General features: G+C 38.7%; 1 long non-coding RNA gene across 1 annotated transcript in view; it reads left to right on the forward strand.

Annotated features, from left to right (window-relative positions):
- Positions 1-3,026: 3,026 nt before the first annotated feature.
- Positions 3,027-26,691, forward strand: part of LOC110471132 (uncharacterized) — a 109,779-nt gene continuing 86,114 nt past the window's right edge. Inside the window, exons 1-2 of the long non-coding RNA XR_002465535.3 lie at positions 3,027-3,072; positions 13,262-13,329. This is a non-coding gene — a long non-coding RNA (uncharacterized LOC110471132). The remainder of the gene's footprint in view (positions 3,073-13,261; positions 13,330-26,691) is intronic.

A 26,691-nucleotide genomic window follows, 5' to 3' on the forward strand; every position in this document is an offset into this window, starting at 1 on the left:
AAAGTACTGAAACCATGTTTCAAAAAAGCCTCCAGACATATTCTAGGGTTATGTAAGAATTATTTCTTATGTCTTTTCTACCTCTGTTCAACTTGAGAGTGGTTGTTCCTCCCAAGACTGTCCCAGTTCACAGCTCATTGCCAATCACTCCACATGCACTTCAGCCACACCAAGTGTTTACTGTGGTCAGGGGTCTGTAAAAGTGTCAAAGATGCAGAAAATGTGGCATTCCTGTCCTGGCTCCCCTCCTCTGCCAACTGCTTGTCCCCACTGAGGAGCAGCTGGAAAGGAGGAAGGGTTTGCAGGGCTGATGGAGAGAATGAGGCAGGAAAGCAGAGAAAGGCAGTAAATTGAAAGGGAAGTGGTGTCCTGAGGGATTTGGGATGACAAGGTTCTGAGCCAGTGGAGGGGAAAGAGTTTGTGTAAAGTCCGAATGAAGAGCAGTTAGAGGGACTTGAGGGAAAAGGAAATAGTTTAAGCTGTTAGGGAAAAAGAGATCATTAGATGCATCCTTATGAATTTCACCCCACAAGGCAATGGAACGTCTTTAACCCAAGCCTCACTGAACAGTCAGGTACAGAAAACAAAAAAACCACTTTTTTTCATTTGACTTATTGACAGATGAATCAAGTCAACATTCAAAAGTGGCATATGGAAAAACTTCTAATTTTTTTAAAAGATACTTTTTCATTATGCCTCCCAAATCAAGAATGGAAATGAGGACAGGATCTAATATTTCCCATATACTTACAGAGTTTCTCCTTATGGCCACACAAATTATTTATTTGCTGGGGGTTATCTGGTCTGCTCTGCACCATTACTTCTGCCTATCAGAGCTTTCTGACCTGAGCTTGCTGGATTACAGGAGCAGCTTCAATCCCTCCTGGTATCTCCAGAGACTCCCTGTGTGCAATATCAGCTCTCACAAGCTGATAACGGTGTCACAAATTCTTTCCCATTTTGATGTAGTGTAATACAAGCTGTTGTACAAGTCTTCATGTCTCAAGCTTTTTGATACAGTACATTTATTTTGTAATTCTGAGAGTTCTCAGACACCAAAATGAACCAGACAAGTGTTGACAGCATGAACAGTAGGCACAGAGAAAAAAAAGCAAAAACTGGAGCTGAGAGTATTGGAATTGTAATTACACTTTTTAGTATTGGAATTTTAAAAAACATTTTTATAAAGTTAAGATCCTTAAATCCCTTAAACCAAAAGCTGAAATATTATCAGCACTGCAGTTTGCTTTTCTCTTTGGATTTTGCTGGGTTTGGGAGGCATTGGCATTCCTTTGTACCTCACCCTGTCAGACAGCAAAGCCACACCAAATCCTCGTGGGCCAGGTTGTCAGTGGCAACCACAGACTCTTTTGCTCCCCAAAAATGCATGGCCTGAGGTAGTTCAAAGAAGAGGGAGAACATTTCCTTCTGCTAGAAACTATCAGTCTTTTCAGCCCACATCCAAAATGTGATATTTTCAAGCTATTTTCTCCGTTATTGCCAGACCAAACTCCGTGGATGTATCTGGATCAGTCATGAGCAGACACAATAATCCATTCCTTGTGATCCCACATTGCTTCCTCCAGAGGACTGCAAACCAGGTAGATTATCGGTTCCCAACTCTTATGCTTGGGAAAGTATGGATAAATAGAAAAAAAATTCAATCATTTTATAGAAAACATTCTTTTCCCTAATATTGGTAGTGTCCCAATGATTGTTAAATGTTACTAATTGAAGATCTGATATGGAAGTATTTACTGGAGTATCATCTTTCTGCTCTTACTGTATAAGTCTTTGTATATCTGATTTTATTAAAATTCAATTTTAACTAGCATTTCATAGTTGACCCTGCCTCTTTCAGGGAGGTTGGGCTAGATGGGCTGGGACCTTCAGAGAATGTCCCCAGCCTGAATTATTCCCTGATTCTAAATTGTTACACATGTAATTGCAAAGATCCATGAAATAGACTGTGACAATCCAGGTTTACCCCAAGAAAAAGGCCCCACAGAATTGCTGCAGTTAAAGGGATTTATCCCTTTGTCAGTGACTTTTGAATCCACCTATTTATGACTATTGGTATCACTTAACAGCAAAATTTACGAAGAGCATTAAAAATGCTGTAACCTTTAATTTTATTTGCTTTTATTTGTATCAATCTAGCCTCTTTAAATGGAGTTACAGAGCAAAACCATCCCACTGCTCATTTCTGAGAGTAAGCCAGCTCTCTGAGATTTCCTAGAGCTCCACCAGAGCCAAGCAGACAGCTGCCTTGAGACGCTGCCTTTTTCCCTGGTGCATATTTTTGCAGGTTATTTTTAGTGCAGTTATTTGTGCTGAGCACTCCAGAGCGTTTGGGAGAAGGTGCTAAGCTGCATTTTGGTGCAGGGAACAGAGGGAGCTCTGGCCAGGCCCTGCTGCTGTGGCAGATGTGTGTCCATGGGCTGTGGGAAGGGAAAGGAGGATTCCAGCTCCTCCATCCCACTGGCCCTGCTCAGCCTCTTCTGCACCGTGTTATCCCAACCATCAGCCTCTGGGTCGGGCTGTAAATAGAATATGACACGCAGACTTTGATGGAGCTGATCTCCCCTTCTGGGTATTTACACTCCAGTCTGTGGGCTAAATTTGGGGACCTTTCTGTCTAAAAATTCTCTGCAGAGGATTTACAGCGAGGGAGAGGAAGAAAACCATCACCAAAGCTCCTCCAGGGCATGGTGTTCCTTGATATTATTATTCCTTGGACATTTTCCATGTAATTTATAGTATCTTCAGCTAGCTAATGGAACAGAACTGACACTGTCTTAATATTTGACAAGCTAATTATCCCACATGTAGTAAACAAGGTTTTATGTAAAGTCTTCACATTTTCTTAAGTGAAACAGAAGCAGACAGCCCTGTTCCTTTTCTGAGCAAAACATTCAAGTGTTGCACACTTCACATTATGCAATTTTATTTTTGATATTGTAGTCAAGTAGTGAAATCCTGCCTTATCTGTTTGACTTGAAGACTCATTGCATCAACCTTTTGAGCACTGCTACTCAACATGTAGTGGCCATGAGAATTGTTTTTACCCAGGTATGTTCTATGGCCAAGTGGGCAATGAAAACTTTTAAAAATAATTTATAAATTTATAATAATTTCATAATATCTATATATCCTCACATATGTATGTATTAGATAAAGATGACTCGCCTTTTCTGTAGCCCACAGTAAGTTGGTATTTGTTCTCTAAAATGGGCATCTGTGGATTCAGCTGTTTCACATATCCTGGCATCATTATTTTTGTCTTCTGTATTTGCACAGAATATATTTGACCCCATCTAGCTTGAAATCAATTATGTCTCATCAGAAGAGACAGAGTTAAGGTCCCTTGCTTTGTAAGGCTGTAGCTGTGTTAAAAAGCAGTTTCCAAATGGAAAATGGTCACTTCCTCAAAAGTTATTAGTTCTTGTTTTCCTGCCCCAGAGTATGCTCCTGTGAGTACATAATACTTATTAGACATGGTTTGTAAAAATCCTACTTAAAATGATGCATTACCTTGCTCTACTCAGGGTTTTCTCAGGGGTATTTTTTCTTTGGTAAGTCTTTGACAGTGTGAGTGAGGGCAGTATGTTCTTGTTGCAGTCTGAAATTGTTCAGATTTTAACAAAAATAGTTAAATATCTTGATTCTAGGATTACAAAGCAATACAGATATTGGCTGTTTTTCAGCAGATGTCACAATATGTCTACCAACACTTAATAGCAGAATTCATTAACTGCTTAAAAAAATTAAAATAACCAGACAGGTTGTTCTACAATTGAATCTAAATCTTCTAGATATCCATGCAATATTTACAGGAAGAGCAAGAGGATTGCAAACTTCCTTCTCCCTGTGATATTCCCACCCTTATTCTCCAAATGTGTTCCAATGGGGATCAGCTCTACTGCACAAGCAAATTAGGCAAGAGCAGTGCCTTTTATTGATGCTGCCAGCAAGGTGGTGGAGGTTTTTGGAATGAGCTCTCCTAAAGAAATCTCTGGATCTGATCTCTCACTTCATGCAGGCGTTTGTACAGTCAGCTGTCATCACTACCTACAGAGCTTTAGTGTACCCAATGCTTAAAAAAAGGCAGAACTATCTAATTATATAGAAAAGTCATGAATCTCGGAAGCAATTGGATTATTTTCTTCATGTATTCATCTTAACCCTTTTTTTGCTGCCAAGCCACTTGACTTATACAATAAAAATAAGAAGTGCAGTATGAAAATTGCTTCAGCATCCTTTCCATTCATCTTTTCCATTCACAACAGAGCGTTGTTGGAAATGAGTTGTTGGCATCACCTGCTGCATCTGAGCTTCAGAGCAGCCCTGGAGGCAGTGTCTGCTCTCCAGTCCTGTGTCTGCTCTCCAGTCCTGTGTCTGCTCTCCAGTCCTGTGTCTGCTCTGCAGTCCTGTGTCTGCTCTGCAGTCCTGTGTCTGCTCTCCAGTCCTGTGTCTGCTCTCCAGTCCTGTGTCTGCTCTGCAGTCCTGTGTCTGCTCTGCAGTCCTGTGTCTGCATCCTGCTTCCACCCCAGGCACCTGTGGGGTGCCCTGCTCCCCTGTGCTCTCAGCCTTCCTCCCAAAGGAAAAGGAGCTGGAGAAGCAGCCAGGGCAGAGCTCTGGCAGCCCCAGGGTGGGCACTGGGCTCTCAGCTCTTCTCCTGAGCTGCCTCTGGAGGTGTTCCCAGAGCCAGGATGCCCAGCCCAGCACGGAGCATCTGCTCCTGGCAGGATCTCTGTGTGCCCAGAGCTCCAGCCACACACAACTGGAACTCCTCCCAGTCCCCACAGTGTTGCAGAGGGAAGCACAATCGATTAGAGAAATAAAAACAAAGCCAAGAATGTCTTTATCACTAAAAATACCTGAGAATGTTTTTAATGCTTTCTGATCTCATCTCCTGACTAATCTCTGTCATTCCTTCGCCCTTTTTCAGCCAACCTAAGTTGAAATTTCTTCTGCACTTGTGCCCTGCTTTTCAATTCTGTTGCTTTTCACTATTTTACTGTAAAATTTCTCTGCATCAGCCACGGTCATTTTATCATTCTTGTAGTTATCAACCTTTATGAATGAGATAACTTTAACCTGTTTTTTCCTCACTGAGGAGATGCTTTGTAAGATCCACTTCCTCTGCTCATTGAGAAAAAACGAAAGTCTCCTTCAGAGATGTGGTAAGCACTGAGGCGTGTGAGCACACTGTCTAGTGGAATCCTTTTGGATGAAGTCATTTGTTTATCTACATTATAAATTAAGGAAGTGGTGAGGAACACATGGTATTGTAGTTTAAAACAGAAAGTGGTGTGAGGGTAAAGATATGGAGAGTGAACAATGGAGGCAGGAGAGCAGACAGACAAAGGCAAGCACCCAGTTGAGTGCAAGATTGCAATCATGCTGATTATCTTCCTCCTGTACTTCTTCTTCCTGGCTTGTATTTTTTTCCTATGCTCTTGAGAGGAGCATATGTCCTATCCATTGTAGGACATATTCACTTTGCCTGGCTTCACGAGCCTTCTGAGTGCCATTCACATCAGAGAGTCTAATTTGCTTGTTCTAAATCACCCTCTGGAGGGGCCTCTCTGCTGAAGCACCTAGAGAGCATTGTTTCATATTATTGATATCTGGAATTAGTGTGAATATTCCATATAATGCACTTCTCTCTCTTTCCTGCTGTGTTTTCAGATAAGCATGGAAATCATCTGTCAAACCTAGGGAATTGCTACAATTTCAGTAATATTTTGTTGAATAGGAAGTCAAGGATACTGGAATTCAAAAGATAATGCAACACTAATTGCAGCCATTATGATTTCTTTTGAGAAAGTTGTTTGCGGTTTTTTTTAATCAATGGGGAGAACACAAGATCTGTCTGAAGGAAGGAGTGTTAGTATCCCTTTGTGTAAAGACTGACTGTTCTCTTCATTTGACCAACATTATTATCATAAAAACATCAAAAATCAAATTTTAATAAGTATCTATTTTGTCTTCATTGATACAAGCACCTTTATTACCAGCAATGAAGGCGTACTTGAGATTTAGTACCTGCAGAGTTGAGTATTTCAAAGTTAAAAATGCAGAGTTCAGAACACCATCTCTTTTTCTATCCCCTCATGGCAGCATTTGAGGAGGTTTCCTCTCTGCTCCCAAAAGCACTGCTGCACCCCTTGTCCCAGCCCTGGCAGACTCCGAGGTGGCATCCTCCAGAGCTGTGCTCTGTCCCTCTGACATCCCTAAAACATTTTGGCTGACTCGTTGGCATTTCTGTGCAGGCTGTACAAAGCCCCAAAGCCAACCCTTGCAGCATTTCTGAGATGTATTGTTTCCGTGATAAGCTCACGACTTTCCTATGAGTTACTCCAAAGGCTCAAATAATAAACATGCAAACGATGTGTCAAGATAAGACCCAAATTAAGCTTTTTATCCTACCTTGAAGAAGCCCGAATTGGAAGGAGCCAACTTTCAGATAATGGCACAAGGCAGCAGACGGATCCTGACTCGTGGAAGGCTTTAAACCAGCAGGACCGGCAGCACACGGGGCTGTTTTCTCACGTTTCAGTGACAGATTATTTCAGAGAACTCTCTAACCCATTTCCTATTTCCTTTGCCCTTGGCCTGCTGAGTAATAGTTGCATTTTTCCCTACAACATATTTCCTCTCTGGATGGAAGCTCCTGATAAATGCTTTCCGTGGCACTTCCCTCAGCATCCACATTAAACAACGCCTTTGCCGGGGCCGTTTCCTGAGGACTTTTGTCACTTTTGGTCCCCGTGGTGCCTGCCCAGCACCACGGCGAGGAACAGAGGATCGCAGGACATCCCCTGGTCTCTACATGGCATTGCCTCCAACACCCCTCTAGAAATCCAAAGTCTCCTTGGAATTATAGAAATATTTCCTGCAGGATAATTGCAAAGCAAAAGAAGTAAAAATTCTGGAGAGTTGGAGCTAGAATTTGAGTGTTTTTGTGAGCTAACGATGTCCTTTGAGGAGAAAGATACAGATACCATATTAAACATTTTATGGCCTGCTGTTGGTAGTGATAAGAATCTTAGCAGACCAGAAAACACCCCAAGATGAATTATAGTTAGACTTTGATAGCAGTTTTAATTTATTTTATAGAATAATAGTCAGCAATATACCCCTTGCAGCCCTCTAAAACCTTTGTGTGTTTTCCATTTTCCTCCGAGTTAAAGGCTGTAATAAATTTTCAGTTATAACATATAAGACTCAATTATTTTTTTACACGTTTAAGTGGCAGCTAATGATTCATTAGAATTTTACTGTGAAAATAAAGTTGCTAAGATACATTCATGTTGAAATTAACTTCAAATTTAAATATCTCTTAAAGCAATCCTTTCAAGGTGGCATATAAAAAGTTGCCCTTTAAGATGGCACAGAAAAATTTCTTATCTTTAATTTCTTTTCAAGACAATCTTTATAAATAATATAACATACTATAAAAATAATATAAACAATAGCTAACCAATAATATTAGCAATATAAATAATATAACACAATATAAATATACTTCATAAATAATCCTTGTTAGGTCTAGCCTGTACTATAATATTCACCCAAAAGGCCTATCTTGAAAAGCTATTTTTTTAATAAAAATAAAGTAATTTTTCTTTCTTTTATCTTGTCCTAAATTTTTCTTTTGCTAAAAACTGCAAGCAAATGTACATCTATTCAATGTATTTGTCCAGGTATTACGCAAGTATTGGAGTGTCTCAATGAATTTGATTAGAAAACGTGCACCATTTTTCTCTACAGAAAAAAAATATGTAATATATTCACTTTTAAATGTGCTCCTTGAGTGCATTATTCATTGAAGAGTTTTACAAAGAATTACCCCCAGTGTAATGTATTTTAGCTCATGTACTGATACTCACATTCCCTCAAATGTGACTATCAGTGAAAACTGATAAAAAAATATGTAGTGCTGGCTTACCAAGAATAATTTTAAATCTTAGTAATTTATCTTGAGAGACTCCACAATCAATATCATGCAGCACTGTGAGCCTGCTGCTTTATTATCCTTTTTATCCAAGTGTGGAGAGAGAAAGCATTGATTTTTTTGTTTGTTGTGTGTGCTGTAAAAACAAAGGAGAAATGTCATTTTTGAATGCCAAGGTTATATGAGTATCGTTTTATTGATTTTCAATTAAATAAAAGTTATGTAAGGCAATAGTTGGCATTGCTTTGGGGAAAAAAATAAATGCCATTGAAATAATTGTTTTAAAAGCCAAGCAATACCTTTGAAAATAATTTATGGCAAGTTCATCTCCCCAGCTGAGCTTTCAAAAATTGTTTTGCCATTGGATTCAGAGTAGTGTAGATAACACTGCACAAACTTTAAATAAGTAAGGATTGACAATATGAAAACAGAATAGTACAGTTCTTTATTTTAGAGATTTTCTAATCTTGGGTTTTTATTGTGATGACCCATTACAATTGAATTCTCTAAGAAAAAGAAAATCTGAGATATTTCATATTTTCTCTACTCTATTTTCCCCTATTATTAATAATTTTTTTTTTTTTAAATTTGCTCATTAAAGTAAATTCTATTCATTCAGAAAGGCCACTTGTTTAAATCTGTGGTGTCTTGTAGGACTAAGCTGTTGAATTTTAACACAGGAAGAAGGAAGCCACCTGCTGCTGAGAAATAGAAAATAGAGTTCTGCTGCAAAGGCTGTATAGCAGGGGCAGCCTTTAGTTAGAGATAAATGTACAGGGAGAAAATCCATATTTAAATGCATTTGGAATTGAATTTGTTACCCCTGTGCTATAGGAACACTGGGTTTGATGTGCTCTTCAAGCACTGAACTGCACTCAGACCTTAACCTTTAACAAACAGGAAGGATGTTTAGGGACCTTTAGTTCTGAATTTTTATTTTCCTCCCTTTCTCTTTAACTGTGCACTCCAGAAATGTCACACACATTTAAATTACTAGTGAGGAGTTTCTGTAATCCCAAAAAGCCAAGAATTAATCTGCCTTTACTATGAAAGTGCTGCAAAACTTCAAGAGTTGGAAATGCGAGTGGAGATTGTAAAATATATCAGTATATATATAGTTTTCACAGACAGTGATATATATAGATACTGCTTAGAGATCCTCAAATTCTCAATTTCTTGCATATTTTTATAAATGTATGAAGTAAGAAACCTTTGTAGAAATTCCCCAAATGCTCAAATAGTCAGATTAGAGAAGTCAGATGCAATAATCCCAAACCTGCTCATTTCTTTCAAGTTCTGCTGGCCATATGCTTTCTGCCCAGCAAGTTCTGGTCATCTCCTGAGTTTTCCAAACTAACTCACAAGTTATTCTATTCCTTGCCTACATGGTGATCAAAAACCCTCTGTGTGTCAGCTGGGTAGGAATTAGCATCTGCCATCTGTCCTCAGTGGGATCCTTATCAGCACATGGGGGAAAGAATTCCTGTGTATGCTTTGGTAAATACAATAGGATTTCATTCCTTTTTAGCAGTTCTTGGGAGCAGGAGAACCCAAAAGGTATCAGGATTGTGGAAAAGAGAGCTCAAGATAATCAGTCAATAGAGAGGAGAATATGTTTTTAATGTTTAGGTTGTCTCTTTTGTTAAAACACTAAATGAAAAATTTATCTTGGCAAATTATCAGAACAGTCCTGCCATAAAATAATTCTCTGCAAATTGTTTCCTGTTATTTCCCATGTTGCTATTCTGATACATTTATAAATTTCTCCATCACTTTGGCATAGATATTCAAAAACTTATTTCCCCAAGTGTTTTTTTAAACCTAGGTAATTTTTTACATGTCTATCAAAAATGATGGAAATTTGAAAAAAATAGAATCCCTTTCTGCAGACAAACTCTTTAGTTTGCAAGGCCATGCAAGTGTAAGAATATTTGAAGGAGGACTTGAGTTATTAAGTGACATAAGAGAATAGGAGAAAATTGCAGGGAGGGAAGAACTGAAGTTTCAAAACAGCCTGAAGAGGAAGGAGATGAATTTTTAGACAAAGAGCACTGTGAAAGTATTGTGTTGTATGCAGGAAATTACTTCCTTGTGTCTTGCTATTGTTATTATCTCATTCTTATAGTGACAAAAAATAATCTTTTAGTATCATAATTAATAAATAGGTTCAAAGGTACACCTGCCATCAGTTCTCTGTGCAATCAGAGTGATTTACTGGATTGTAAATTTTGTCTATCTGTGAAAGAGCTGAGGGGTTTACAGATTCCAGGTTACCTTTTTCTCTGTAAATAAGATAATTTATGGAATATTAATAGAAATTAAAAATCAAGATGCTTTTCCTCAAAGCTCTTTTGGGTCTCTGACTGGATTATGTATTTAAGAGAGAAAACCAGGTTCAATCTGTAGTGGTTGGTACCTGATTTGCTTTTTATTCTCAATGTGAGGCAGAGCTGTGTGCTGGCCCGTGTTGCCTTTTGCATGGAATTGGTGTTTTAGAACATTGTAAACCATTGGGAAGCAGGCAGCACAATAAGATCTTTTCTGAATTTGCATTTCCAGAATTTCATAGCTTACAGGTTTTTTTTTAGAATACATGTTCTAGGAGCATGGGGGCTGTCACATTGCAGTGTGAGCAAACATTGCTTATAAAGGTGCTACCACTTTTTACTAGAAATACTATTTTGGGAGTTCCCAGAACTGAAGAACAAAAAGCAGAAAGTTCTACAATACCAAGTTTCTGCAATGTGAAAAATTAATTATTTCTACAACAGCACGTCTGGCTAAGGTGCCATGGCAACAATTGCACAAGACACACTCCCTGAACAAATTTCCCCTCAAATTCAAGCTGCATTTGGGAGGTGTTTGCTGCAGAACCACACTTTCTGAAAATGAGTGTTGCAGCTCCAGCTGCAGCAGTGTGGATCCTTTCTGCAATCAGACATTCTCTGCAGCTCGGGATTGTTATTGAGCGCTCACATTCCCATGGACATCCTGTTCCATCCTGAGGAAGTGGTGGTTGAAAGAAGGAAAGGGCAGTTTGGGGGATAATTTCTGCTCCTGCCACAGCCCTGTTTTCTGTTTACTTGCAGGGAACAACATAAAATGCAGCCAGATCATTTTCTCAGCTCTCATCCTGACACTGTGGTAGTTAGCAAATGGGTTCCAGTCATCCTCAGTATTATGTAATTGAATGGTAATCTTAAAATATCACACTTTTTACTGGAAATGTACAAACACAAAAAGGGAATTTGTTATTTTGTGTGAAACTTCACTGTCTTCTATCAGAAATTTGCTACTTTTTGTGCTCTTGGTACTTTTGACACTATCTGGGCCTGTGCCTAAATAAAGCTCAGGTGGGTTTGGATTCAAGGGCTGGGTTTTGGATTATTTTTAATTTTTAACTGAAGGGGTCCCTCTGCTGGTTCCTTCCAAAATTCCATTCCACAGGTTTGAAGGGTTACCCTTGTTACTCTTGAAATACAAATGCACCATTAAAGTAACATAAAGCATTTTTATAATGAAAATAAGAAAACATAACGCGGTGGATACAGCTGTCTTCAGATGATTTGAGAAATTAGTTGTACAAAGGCATTTGCAAGAAAAAAAAATATATTTTCCTAAAGATATTTTAATGATACATAAAATACACCATAACTATATTTGAATAACCTATCACTGGGCAGGCCATTCCAGAAGTTTATTACTTTCTCTGTGAAAAAATCTTTTCCTTATATCCAACCTGTATTTCCCTAGAGACTGTATCCACAATTCCACCCTCCTGCACTGCTGGAATGCTCCCAGCAAGCAGATTCGGCTCAGAGCAGAAATGGGACCAGCTCAGAGCATTTTGGGGTTCAGGCTCTGGTATGGCCTCACTGCCTGTGAGATTCTCCTGAACCAGCCCACAGACATTTCCACCATCCTGTACCACTGAATTAATAAGGGAAAGAAAATTCCTCAAGTTTATTCTCTCCTCCAGTTTATTCCTCAAGTTTATTCTCTCATCCTTCTGCCTGCTGCTAAGGCGTTGTTTTGAGTTAAAATTTGGGATTTAGTAGTGAGTTTTGTCTGTGGGCCTTCAGGAAGGGAATTTAGTTTTCCCAGAGTCCAGAAAAAAGCTCTGAAATCTTCGAGGGTAATGTTAGACCCTTTAATTTAGTCACTTCTGGAGCCAAGGTCAGGTAGCAGAGGCATCTAAGGGGTTGGGGATACAAAAATTGTGTTTTTAGAGACTCACGATTCTCATTAGAATATGCGAGGCAGGTAATTCCATAAGGATTGGCAAAGAGTGACTGACAAACTCCACTGTGTGGGCTGGCCTTTGATGCAATGATTCTTGTCCAATTAACTGAATTTCGAGGGGCCTCTCTGAAGCCTCAATACAATGAGGAGCTCGTTTAGCTTCAAGCATGTTCTTAAGTCCCTCCAGTGTTTGTGTAGGTCACAGTGCTGCTTTCAATCAGAGTTTCAGCATCCAATTTCAGACTTGAGTATTATGTAAAATATAAAAACAGCCTGATGCATGCATTGAAATGCCACATGCATTACAATCCCAGGCTTTTGTCACCTCTTAATGAAGCTGGGCACTCAAGGCAAACTCCTTCCATTATCCAAACCCACTACTGCTCTCCCTGCCTTGGTAATCTGTTCCTGACAAAAGATAAACAAACTCTGACCCAGAGAGTTAAATAGGTTTATATGTCTGAATCAATACTCCTAAGTATAATATTGGCATTTAGATTTAGAAAGTAATTCATAGTAAGTTTAGACTTGAGCTTTAAGTACTCTGTAATGAGTTGGCATTTATATGCTGCTCTTGTAATTGAAAGTAGTGACATTTTGTTTTCTTCAAGCACATTTATACTACCCAGGTGGAATTGATAGCTGTCATTTCCACAAGGACAAAATGATTGAGCAGACAAAAAAATGTGGCAGAAAAGTTGTTTGAGCAGATTCAAAGCTGTATTTTTGCGTAAGTTATAATAGGAATAAAATTGCTAAGGATCAACTACTTCTGAGGTCCAAAGTTAAATGTGGTCTCTCATTTGGTAGCTGCTTTGTAATGGGAGCTGGAGTTGTGAAAGAAGCATCTGAAATCACAGAATGCTTTGTTGGCACAAGGATATTGTGTGTGATATTACTGGATTGCAGTTATGGGAGGGACTTGATAAAGGAACTTTTGCAAATTCTGCTCCACAGTTAATGTTTTATTGTCACAGAAGTGCAGGAGCTGTTGGAGGAACTGCAGAGCATAACAAAGAAGAAAAATTAGAATTTTTTTCTTTTTTTTTTCCCCAGACTGCCCAAGTTCAGAGAGTTTCCGAAGAGGATTTAGGCTCAGAACTGATTTTGTCAATTATTCACAGGTATGTCCTGAGAGCTGCTGAGCTCCTCCTCAGCACAGATATTCAGCAATTTATAAAACACAGCTCCTCAGAGAAGTCATATACCTTAGTAATCAAACAGCTCAGTGCTTTTCCTTGGGTTTTTCTGTGCTTTGATTTTGTTTGGGTTTTGTGGTTTATTGGGTTGTTGTTTTTTTTTTTTCCATTTCAAATTAGGCAAGACAATTTCATCACGGAAAATACAATTCAATACAAAGCATGCAACTATGTAGTGTGAGGAAATGAGCAGCTGACAGACATCGTTTGCTGTGATTGAGAGGAAACATTTATGTGCTTGTGAGAAGAGCATGTTTGCAGTCATATGTCTCAGCAGAAGGAGAGCAGTAGTGGAATTTTCCCCGGAGCAGGGGCACCGGGGCGCTCCGAGGGAAGGAGCTGTGCTGGTCCCCAGGGAAGTGAACACTTGTTTGCTTGGCCACTTCACAGCCAGGCTTGAAAGTGATATTATAGATGGTTTTTTTTGCACAGCTGAATGAGGAATTAATAAACAGCAGAGCAAACAGGTTGTATGCAAGACAGTCTCCAATATTTGTGTTTGCTCTGGTTTTGGGCACGAGCAGCCCAGGGAGGGCAGCTCCAGGCACTCTGTGAGTCGGGCCCTGGGCTGAGCTGCAGCAGCACCACAGAGACCAGTCAGGCTGTGCTGCTTTATTGAGCACTCTGAAACCCTCACTGGGTTCTTCTGATGGTGCTTCAGATGGCTGGAACAGGACAGGAATTAATTCTGCAGGAATTAACATTTTGGCACCAGGGTGATGTCCAGCAGAGCTGCTGTTTCTGCAGGACACCACGCTGGGGTCTTTGAGGTCTGCACTGCTGGGTGGGACCCTCATGTCCCACAGCATCCCAGCACCACTGCAGTGAAAAATTGCTGGATTTAGGGATTCTGGGGGAGGCACAATAGGTATTGTTTGATTTTGCTCCTCCTTGAGGAGGTGTTGAAAGGCATCTCTAGTTTTACAGACAAGACCCAAAATAATTTGATGCAAAGTCATTAAGAGGATGACTACCTTGCAGTGACCTAGACCTAATGAAAAATTATTATGGATTAATTTTAATTGTTGGAGGGGAAATTAAAAAAATGTTAAAGTTGTCAAAAATACATTGTGTCAAAAGTGACTCAAGGAAAGTATTTCCTAAGATCAGGCTATATTTTGATTACCTACCATTCAGAAAAACCATTCCCTGGATGCTTCTGGCTGAGCATTACCATAAGAATACAATGTTGGTGTGCTTGGACATGGGGATGGAGATGCTTGGATGTTGGGTGTACTGATTCAGTAAATTGGCATGCTCACAGTTCATTGTTTGCAGCCTTCCATGTTAAATCAAAAGATGGTTTTGAGGCTCCCCTCTATTCGCCTATTAAAAAAAATTAAAACCCCACACTGAATGGTTAAATCTCACAAGAGATTTAACATGAATGGTTAAATCTCTCAAGATCATGCTAAAATTTCATATCCTATGAACAGAATTCTAAGAATATAAAAATCTCCATTCTGGGAATTCATTGCCTAGACTGGGGAGGGATGAAAGATTTGCAGAAGTTCAGTGAGATTCATATGTTCATATACTTGTCCTGGTTTTGACATCTACATGTATTATCTTCTCTTGAGCATTTAAGTTTCTCATATCTGCAATATTTTGGGGAGATTTTAGGAGAGATGAAGAAATAAAAACACTCCCCGAAAACTCTGCCAGTTCTTGTCCATCTCACATTTTACCACTGGAGGGCGGTAAAATATTTTCAACTTCTTTTTCCCTTCCTTTTACTTTTTTTATTTTCCTTTTAATGTTTGAACTGCTGTTAAAACATGTATCTATTTTTAAAAATGTGATTTACACAGAACACCATCTCCGTGTTTTATATGTTGTCATGATTTTTCCACTTTTGTTCTTAGGTGTCTTTTTCTTGCCCTTGTGTAATAGGGAATTGTTGTCATGGTAGAGGCAGGAAAAGAGCCCAGAGCTGATGCTCAGAGGTTTAATAAGATTTTCATGATGGGAAGTCTTCGGTGTTGGCATGAGGGCATTGAAAGTGATGCACTGGCATGGGCAGGTGTCAGCTCCCACGACCTGACTGTAAAAATAAAAGCAAACTTTCTCCACACCGTGTTTCTGATGCTGATATTATCCCCAAATAATGTCTCTCTGTGTGAAATATCCTGTCTCTTCAACAGGAAAGAGGAATGTGCTCTGACCTTGACCCTCCCAAACTTCCTTTTCCAAATATCTACTTTTACCTATATTTAGGTTGCTGTATATGTCTGTGCAGCCTGATTTTAACTGCCAGAGGACAGATTTGGGATTGTGTCTTTAGATAGGGGTGTTCAATTTTTCAGGTTATTACTGCAAAGGTATCCAATATGCCTTTAGATGAGCTTAATATCCCACTTTTACCTATTTTAGGTAAATACTATCATTGAAGGAAGCACACACTGTAAATTTCATGGTATTAAGATTTTACTTATACTTCAGCTGAAAAAATATGGAAGGATGACTTAACAGGTAGTTTTAGCTCCAGTAATTGCAAACTGTAAGGTAAAACTTGATTTTTCATTCCTCTTGGATCTTTTTTATTTGGATTTAATACACATTTTTCCAACAAGAGAACATGTCCACTTGAACAAATATGATGTTTCTTAAGTGGTGTGTGAAATCCTGCCCTCTGCTGAACAATATTCTGTCTGTTAGGATGAGTTTGCAATGGAGCAGTTTTGGGTGAGGATGTTCTGGTAGGGACATCTAACAAAAGGCACTGCAGCACCTGGATGCAATTCATCTGCTCTCAGATTTGGTTCTTGGGCACAGTTTTATTGCCATTTCTGTGGGGTTTGGTAGCTGGGCACAGCAGTAGAATATTCTACTGTTGTAAATTGCCTTATCCTTTTCTAACCTTCAGCTGCCAGAATTAGTTGTTTGGCTTTGCTATTTTTTGTTTGTTGACTGACCGAATTCTCTTTCTCAATGACTTCTGAATTATTTTGCAAAGCTTTTTTGACTGCTTTATCTCCCATTTCATTTCCTTTAATATCTGCACCAGCTGGAATCCATACAAAAATGACATTGTTGCCGTGACATATTACCTTATTATAGACATCAATAATTTCCAGAGCTATTCCTACTCTAGTGATTGAAATTTCTAGGATGATATCAACGGCACTTAAAAGATCTGGAGAAGTGACAGATTGTAAAGGTTGCACTCCAGCAATCTAATTCAGTGCCATCAGGGAAGGAAATAACTCCACAGTATAACCAGGTAACCAATCTAACTGGTTCTTCAACTAAATCCACACAGGAGGCTGCTAAACCCTGGCCCACTGCAACATCTTGAAGGAAAATGGGGGACAAAAATAGAAAAGGGTGTGGGGGAGGAAAAAATCCACATGAATTAGAATGAAATGATTGCAGTGAAATGCTTAGTCTTAGACAAGGAAATGTCAAGGGTCTGACTCTTCCCCCACACTGCTTGCAGGGTTAATGGGATGTGGCGAGCTCAGGGTGATGGCTGCACTTACTGAATTCAAAAGTCTTTTCCAACCTTAGCAATTCCATGGCTCTACAAGTGCTCTCTCCATAATTGTTCCAAATCCAACCAAACTGATCTATGATTCATCATCTCTTCCTATTTTTTTTCAATGTGTTCTCTTTATCCTTGAACTACCAATTATTGTTTCCTTGTGAACACCAAACTCAGAGTTGCCCAGATCACTTCATTTGCCCATTTCAATATCCCTGCAAAAAGCTTCTGAATCCTCCAAGTATCTCGTTTTCCACCATCTGTGGTTCAAAACTGAATTTTTTGCACTGCAAGGAGCTTCCCAGCATGGTTGCTGCTTTAGCTGTACCTTATCTTATTTCTCCTTGTGGAGTCAGTGTTCCTGGCTTTGGCTTTTTCACTCCCACAGGGCAAGTCTCTGCCCAATAAGGAAAATGTCTGCAATGTTATACAGACATGATCATGAGACTCAGAAATTCTGAGGAATCCTTTAAATCTGAGGAATCCTACTTCCTGACCATTTATTTAATACTATTTATTCAAGCTGTTCTTAGTAGTCAACCTCTACTTAAAAAGCAATAGAAAGATAATAGAAAGGCATGTCCAAATCATGAAAACCAGCTTGCAGAGCTCAACAATTGACATATGCAAACAATTTAAGTCAAAATTTTAGGATTTAGAAAGAATTCACTTTCCCTATTTCCCAGAAGCCTCTTGATGTATTTCTAATTCTTTGTTCTTTCATTGTTCAATTACAAAACTGTATTTGATGACCTTAAGTCATTATTCAGTCATTCCTCTAAATATTTAAATTCTGCAGTAAATGTCATTTTCCCTTATTATTGGAGATATGGAGGTGATGAATTTTCAGTAGCTGGAAAGAATTCATAGATAATTTAAATTACCCACTCCTGAGCATACCTGACCTGGAAACGACTGTGTGCTTGTGCTGGAGTTCCACGGGGCAATGTTGTGTGTTCTGCAGCCCTGACAATCCATTATCTTGTCATTTTATGATATATACAGTGGAAAAGAGGCAGGTTTAAAGTAAGCCTTCACATATAGGCTGTTCCACATTAATCCCTCTCTTCCTTATAACCTAAAAGGTAATCTTTGGGTTATGTAGGAAGCCTAGGAAATACAGGAATGCTAATAATAAGTAAAAGGATATTTTATTTACAATAATAATACCATAATAGTTTATGTAATAATTTACATAATAATTTACATTATTAATAAAATTTAATAATGTTCATTACTCAGGCTGCACCTGCAGTTGACTTTTTTCTCCCTCACTCAATCCCTTTATTTGAGACAGCATTCCTGGCAAACTGTTGCACTCTTGCACGTAAAATATCCTGGAGAAATAAGAAACTTGTGTGTTGAACTTCATTTTTAAACAATGCCACAGGCCAATTGTCCCCTTTTTAAAGAGGGCATTATAGCATTTCTGTGTCTATAAATACAACACATACAGATCCTTATTACCAAATGCTTTATTAACATCAGCAGACAGTCTTATGACATGATCTATGGTTGATTGATTTGCCTGAAAGCCACTTTAATACTGAGGAAGAAGATTATTCATCTCCAGAAAGAATGACAGTCAACAATAAATCATTCCCTCCATCTCCTTACATAGCCATGAAGTTAAGGCTATCAGCTGATAAGAACCTAAATCAAAGTATGATCTGTTTTTTGGAGGGGGTTGGGTTTTTTAATAAGAAATGCATAAGGTTGTTTTCTTATTTTTTTGATCAAACTAATGCTGCAAACACAATCACTGCAGATGTGTTGAGATACCAGAAGTTTATCATTTAGGAGTAAGAACAGGAGCTTTTTCTACCGTAATTTTAATTTGTGCTTGATATTTATGATCATTTTGGCTTGTTTTCTAACCTGATTTACTCACAAAATTACCCAAACTGAAGACTAATATAAAGGTTGAAAGTGTAGTTGAGTAGAATTTTGGATGTTTTATAGAGCTCATTCAGTGAAATATTTTGCTGCTCTGATTTTTTGGATTATTATTTATGGGATGGTTAATTCCTTTGTTCTTCCATTGCTTTTCCACATATGTACTTCTCCTTTCATGTCCCTGTGACCCTGAGCTGGGCTCTCCCACGGGATTGCCAAGGCAGGGAAGCAGCAGCACTTCTTGTTTTCCAGCAACACCAAGGTGTAGGTCAGAGCCCCCTGCTTTCCTGTGCTCAGGACAAGGGTTCAACAGTGATGAAACCCTGAATTTCAGCTGGACTTGGGGATTTTGAAGCCTGACAGGAATACTCTTTGAGCATTTTGGTGTCTGGATGGATTCCCAAACAGCAAAGGAAGAAGATCCAGGAGCAGGGAGCAAGTTCAGTGTTTGGATGGTGGCAATTTGCTGGGCTGGGTGACCCTGTTTGTGCCCCATGGGTTTGGGGAAGTAAAATGTTGATTATAAAAGAGGCAAAGAGTAAAATTACAGTAGTATGGAAAAGCAAAAGAAATATAGATGTTTCTGACAAAACTGTACCTTTGATACTTCTGTTTCTGCCTTTTATGAAGTCTTTCCTCTTTCTCTGGAGGTTGGATGATCTAGTGAATTAGGAGCTCCTTGACAGTGTTCTTGTTTTTTTTGCTTTTTAAAAAATCCTTATTGTTTTCAGCATGCTGAAAGCCTTATTGAGATTCTGATTTTCTTTACCCCACTGCTGTAAAGCCTCTCTAGCACTGCCTTATCAAGTGCAACTAATTAACATCAAAGGGATATTGTTATTCATTATGGCTCTATGATCAGCCATGTATCCCCTATATGCTGAATTGGCTCTTTTGAATCTCATTCAGTGTGCCTGCTCCAAGTCCCTTATAGATTGCCTTCTTCATTTACACAGCACTACACACGTTAATATCCACATGCATTTAAGTGGAAAATTGCCTCTTCCTGAAGGACCATCAGCCCTGTCTGGTGGCACTTTCTATAAAACTCAGATTTTGCACTGCTAACAGGCAGTGCTTTATTTCTCTGCTGCCTCTTGACTTAGCTTGCCCATGATCAAAACCCAACCTGCAAATTTCTGCTGCATTTCATTTAATTTCATTTCCAGGGATCTGTTTTCCTTACCCACATGTCACTATTGCTTATGAGAACCCATAGGTGGACACAGACCCCCTCCCTGGCCATTTTCTGTTTCCCTGCCATCACAGTCTGCCACTTCCACTCTGTGAAGAAAATTCTGTCCAGTTCCTGGAATGAAGAGGGAATTCCATCAAGGTTTCAGAAAAATGCATTTTCTGGAACACCCCCCTGAAACTGCTTTTCTGTGGGTTTGCAGTTTTCCTCCTGGTCAGCACATCAAACCAGGTCAGTTCCCAATATTCTGCAGGTTCAGAGGGAACCTTGATTCTCATAACTGAGGAATATAAACAAAAAATAAATAAAGAGTAGGAACAAAACCGCAATATCACACTGTTCAAAAGTCAGTGTATAATTTTCCATTGGAAATAATTTCCCTCCTAATTCATGGAATCACTGTAATTCCTGTCTCATGACATATCCAGAGAAGTTAGGATAGGATTTTGTTACACATTATGGGAATATATATGTACCCCTTCCCTGAATTTCCAGCATATTTATACACTAGCTTTATATTTTTTATTCTTCTCTAATGCCTTGCAGTTTCTTGGAAGCCTATTTACATGTTGTAGATATTTCTGGCTTCATAAAAGGTGTTCCATGTGCATTTTATTTTCTTTTCTAATTCAAAATATCTGAAATAACAGTGAGGTTTGTGCTGCAGTCCATAAAAATGACACTTTTCTGTTATAAAACTGAGATTGTGTTATGTGCTTTAGAGTGTTCTGAACTTCGTGGGCATTTGTTCACAGTTGCAAAAACTGACAAGAATTTCATTTGTACTGAGATGCAGATTTTGGGGAGTATCTGCTTACTCCAAAAACTGCACATTTTTTACACTTAATTTGGCACCAAGTCAAGCAGAAACCACACCATTTTAAATACTTTTTCTAAGCATAAAAAGAGCTGCATGTGTATTAATTGGGAGTTTCTAACTTTGCCTTGGACAAGTGAAAAACTCTTAAAAATAGTGCCATGCTTTACTTTCAGATCGATGCAGTACAGGCAGGTGCTAAAAGTGCTTCTCTATGATTTTAATTTTGGCACATCAGCAAGGCTACCTAGAATTCCAGCAGCTTGTGTGTCCTGGAGATCCACTGCTTCGTTGAAAAAAAAATGAGAACTTGCCAGTATGGCCCAAAACTAAATACCCACGTGTTTACTGTAAAACATTTAGAATCAGTCTGTGAAAACAAACAAGCAAACAAAAAATCAGTGTTGTATCATAAGTGAGTTTCTTAGTTCTAGGTTAACTTTTGTAATTCTGTGAATAAATTGCCCTCTTTAGAAAAACCCATTTAGTTGAGGGGTTCTGAATATCCTGAACTCCAGATCCTTTTCTATTTATCCTGCTTCTCACTCTTTTTTCTCCCTGTGGTCTTGCAGTGTTTTGACACACGATCATGACCTGTCTGCTATTGCTGTTTGCCACCTCCTCTCATTCAGTTTCTGGTTGGCTGGGTGGCTCATCCTGTCTGTGCTTATGTAAATCATATGCAAAGCAGCAGAGTGTGGGCATTCTGATCTTGCCCTTTCCTTGCTGGAAATCTCTCCTTGCAGTTTCCCTTTGCTGTCTGGAGCACGCTTCTGGTGTCATGGTGTTAAATTCCTCTTGGATATGCAGCAAAAACTCAGATTTTTTTTCTTTTTTTTTTTTTTGTACAATTCATCTATTATTATCTCCCCCAAGACATCATTTCTTCATCAAGTATTGTTTAAAAGGTCTTCATATGTGATGTCAACCTAAATGTGTAAATCACCAATTTTTTTAACACCCTTTGTGTCTGTAAAGTAAACCGGGGTGACTCTGAAGTAAAACACTACAGAATAAGTTCAGAATTAATGCCAAATCATTATTAATATTAAATTAATGCATTATTTTCAAATCAAAGCTTCTTCTCACAAGCTGGTGTAACTCACGTGTGTTCTGGGAATGCAGAGGAGCCAGGGAGATGTTTTCCAAGGACACCAAGGTACAGGGGCAAGTCAGCAGAGTCCCCTGCTTTGCCTGTGCTCAGGACAAGTGTTCAACCACGATTGAAATCCTGAATTTTGAATGGATTTGGGGTTTTTGAGTCCCACACCAACGCAGGAATACTCAGCTTTGAACACAGGGGCCACGACTGCAAACCTTTGGAAATCAAAGTGGGGTTCTTTTAATTGGGTGAGGGGTTTTTATAAAATTCAGTGGTTGGTTAAAAGTACATGTTTTTCATGGCTGGGGTCAAAGCATAATCTGAATTTTGTATTTCCCCTGTTTCTACAGTTTCAACATTTATGGTCTAGATAAGGATTGAAAAACTAATATACAGCAAGCTGTTACAGGAATTATGGGGATTTGCATGCTAAGACCGTTTCTTATTAGAGCTGTCCACCTTTGCTAAATTTCATCCCTTGTAAAAATTGATATTTAATACAGCTTAGGCTAAAATTATCAGTTACAAATGCTTATTAGCACGAATATCATTACTCTGTCTGATCTATCCTTTTGCAGAAAGCATTCCAGAGTGAAATAGAAAGGTAATATAAAACTTGTTTCTCTGCATTAGAAAATGTTTTAAAATAAAAACAAAGCAAATGTGAACAATAAGTCTTAGGGTCTTTCTGCAGGTCAGGTCACATAATGGCACCCGAGGATGGAAATGATGATGAATAAAGAGGAAAATAGCAGAATTCTTCTTATTCAGTATAAATGCCACTTAATTTGTATGCATATAAATATGAATCACCATAAATATTATTGTATAATACCACATATATAATATAATATAAATAGTATAATGTAATAATATTACTTAAATATTAGTATTTGAAATGCAATAGCTTACAGGAGGAGTTGACAATGAAACAAGCACATGTGGCACCTCTCATAGTCATGTCCCCTGTGGAGGGCCAGGTAGACCTTTTCATATTTAAGACCAAAACGCCATCATTACTACTGATTTGGTAAGTCTTTTCACATCTACCTTGTAGGGTTTGTCACTATTTTTGTTGAATTGGTCCAGTTTAAATAATTTTTGATGGAGCACAAGAAATCCCACATGCCAACCCTATAAAAACCTTCATACCTGGTCCACTCGCTGCCTACCCAGGGAGTGCAGCTGGTTAATGTGGGGAAAAAGAAAATATTAATCTGTTCCTTAAAGATTTAAATTGCCATAAAAATCCAATCCTAAACATGGTTACTGTTTAGCCTTTTTGGGTTTCCCATAAGTTTGGAATAAGTCGTCTCGTATCTGGTGCTGACTGAAAAATGTAATTTGACGTTTTTAAAATTAAAACCGTCATGGTATTTAAAGATGAACTTAAGCTCTGCTAATTCTATTAAACTGCAGGCTGCCAATGAGTTATAAAGTCTAATTAATCATTTTGTCAGCTTTGCCTTCTGAAGCTAGTCAATATAAATTTGAATAAATAGGAAGCTGTTGACCCAGACACCTCTGGATGTTCTGAATAAAGATGTGGCAGTAGTAAAACACTCCAACAATTACCCACTTTGCACATGGTGTGCACAAATGTGGCAGGGAATTATATGCCAACACACAGGTGTGGCGTTAGTCTTAATTTAAATTATTTATTTGTGGTGATAAATAAAGGAATATGTGTAGTCATACCTCCTGTGTTTTGTCAAGACAGGGCTTTTGAGGAGGAAAACTTTTTAGCTGAAGTTTGTCGCTGACACTGCAGTGTGACATGTCACATCAGGTTGCATCAATAGAGCCATGTTATGTAAAAGTAATGAAATGTGACTGATAGAACCCAAGATACTGTAACATACTGTAACATAATGTGTCAGCATTTCTTTAATGGAGCCTTTCAGGAATGCTTTTTTTTGGTAAAACACCTTAAAAAGTCAGTTACAAAGAGTGATGAGGAGAGAGAAAATATTTGCACTCGGTTGCTGCCACAAGAAACACAGAAAATTAAATAAAAAGTGTTTCCAGTAATTTTTATATATATGTGTGTGAACTAGTAATTTAGAATAGTGAAGCCCAGGCATCATTAGTTAATTTTCTAATTGTGTTTTAGGAAATTGGTTTTCTGGTCATGCACAAGAGTAAAAACTCGCCTGTGTTTAACATAAGATTATCGGGATGTCACGCCTGTGGTATTGGAAGATCTTCCTGTCCAGCAGAAAAACTTGTATGTCTCTAATATACCCTAACAACCCAGGAAACCTCATTTCCATTAAAACCAGCGTCGTGACCCTAGAAACAAAATGATTCTTTACATTTTTAGAGGTCGGATTGCATCTTTGTCTGCATCCCTCACTGAGCAGGTGAACCTGGGGGCGGGATGGCCCCGCGTGAGGGATGCGGCGCATAAACCGCCCCTGCCACCGACATCCTTCTTGGCAGGAGGGGAGACACCGGGCTGTTTGTCTTCAGCAGATTAACAGGGAAGGTTGTTTTTGTTTGTCTGACTGGTCAAGGACAATTTACAGTTCAGTTACTCTGAAGGAAAGACTTGTTGATTTGAGAGCACTCCTATTATAGCTGCAGGTAGAGGATGATGGATTCAGCCGTCACCGTGATAAAGTGCAGCCCGCGCGCTGGCAATGCACTAAATAAATAAAACACTGGTGGATCTGTTTGCTTCAGCTGCTTAACAGCACGGGCTGCCACGGAGGTGGAGGCTTCTCCAGTGGGGGAACCAAGGATTTCAATCTTCTCTTTAGTTCTAACGTATCTTGGCCTTTCTGACAATATTTAGATTCATCCATAAGGAAAACTAGGAAAAAAAATTGAAAATAACCCAATTTTTTTGATTGGAATTTTGAATCACAGTGGCTCAAAGACAAACTTTTATACTTCCTACAAAATATTCTCTTCACCTAGCTGAACACTCATTTTATCCATTTTTCCCTAATTTTTGAACTTCTGAGACAGGAGTTGTTAAAAATCTAGTCTGTCCCTTGGCTGTGGGAGATTGTTCCATGTAGAATATCCGCTCTTGGAACAGCCACTGTGACAAAGTGGGCACAAATTTTCTTGTAGGTTTAATTGATCTATTAGCTCAGTTGCTTATTCTCTGTTATTATTGGATATTACCCTTGATAGCCATTATCATTCCATTAGAGCAGTGTTGTCAATTTGTAATTGCTTATCATTTAAGATATATTCAGTCTACATAACAACTCCTTTTTTACTCATCAGTGGGAATTGTTTGCTGTGCTACAAAGCTTTTAACTAATAGGAATTTTTCTTCTGTGTCATGTTAGTTTTTATGATTTTTCTCTTGGTGACATGAAATAAATCACTGCTAACAGTACTAATTCCACTATATTTTAGTCAATTATATGTGTACAAATTTGCATTTTAAATTAAAATTTATACACTTGAGAAAAACTGTTAAAAACTGCAGAAGAAATCAATAAAAAAAACATGTTTACCATCTACTTTCCTGCATATCCATGCTCTTTAGTGCAGGCAGGGTGCATAGGCTGATCTTGAATTTTCTAGTATGGTGTGGTGTAAGTAACTCTGATACTGACAGATATTGCTCTTGCATAGCTGCTGAGAGATCAGAAATAGAAAATAGGGAAAAATTTATGTCCCCAACCCAAAATTTGAGTTCCATTTTTCATTAGGAGGTGGTGCTGAGTGCTGCCCATGCTAGCTGAGTACATCTCTCTGTGCCATTTAGTGGTTAGACCAAGGATTGTCATATTCATCTTTCATATTATTTTCATCTTGCAATTCAAGCAGCAAAGATGGGATCTAGACTAAGAGATCATGCATCCAAAGTCAGTAAAATTTATTTCCAAAAGCAAGAGGTTTTTTTCCCAGTTTTTTGTTTTTCCTGATAGGTTTGGCTTTTTTCAAGCGTTCAGATTTGAAGAAATGCTGAGAGGTTGATAGCACCCAAAGGCCAAGGTGAGTTTCCCCTGTAAAAACACTGATCATTTATTGTCTTGGGAAGGTCTTTAAGGTCTTTGATGTCTTGTAAAGGTCTTGTGGTCTTCCCAAGGTGTGATTGTTAATCTCAAAATGAATTTTTATCTGCTTAAATACTGTGAAATCCCCACTGAGTCAGGAAACCTTTAAAAACAGGGAACTGGCAACTCTACATGCAAAACTTTGACACACACAAATGGCACATCACCTCTTCAGCCCTCTAAAAAGGGGATGGGAGCAGAAAAAAAAAAAAAAAAAAAAAGCTGCTTTGTTCCTCTCTGAGCCTTGAGTGGAACAGATAACATTATTGCAGGGAATACTACAGAGCCAGGTTGGACAGTTCTTTCAGCAAGGATGGGCTCTGTTTTTTCTCATCATCTGCTTAATATTGATATTGCTTTAGTGGCCACAAAAAACTATTTTATGAGTGTTGTTTCCTTGCTATCAGGAGGACCCACATGGATAATCACCCACTTGTAATAATAGTGGCTCTTTGGGAGTAAAGTTGGAAGGGGTGATATTGCAAATAAAAGTCAGTTTGACAGGGAAGAGTGAAATCAATGTTAATGGTGCTTGTTTTTGAAGAAGTGCTGATCAATTGAAAAGCCAAATCAAAGCATGAGATCTATATAACAAATGAGAATTAATAATCTGATAAAACTATAACATTCATAGGCAATAATAGAGGAGATGTAAACATTATCAGCTGGGCTTCAGTGCAGCCAAGCTCTGCTCTAGGAGACAGAAATCTGGCAATGGCTCTGGTTTCTGCAGGTGGCTTTGATGCCCTCAGTCATGTCTCTACTGGGAGG

Source organism: Lonchura striata, chromosome 14, assembly GCF_046129695.1.
Source record: "Lonchura striata isolate bLonStr1 chromosome 14, bLonStr1.mat, whole genome shotgun sequence".
In the NCBI taxonomy this organism is placed as follows: domain Eukaryota; kingdom Metazoa; phylum Chordata; class Aves; order Passeriformes; family Estrildidae; genus Lonchura; species Lonchura striata.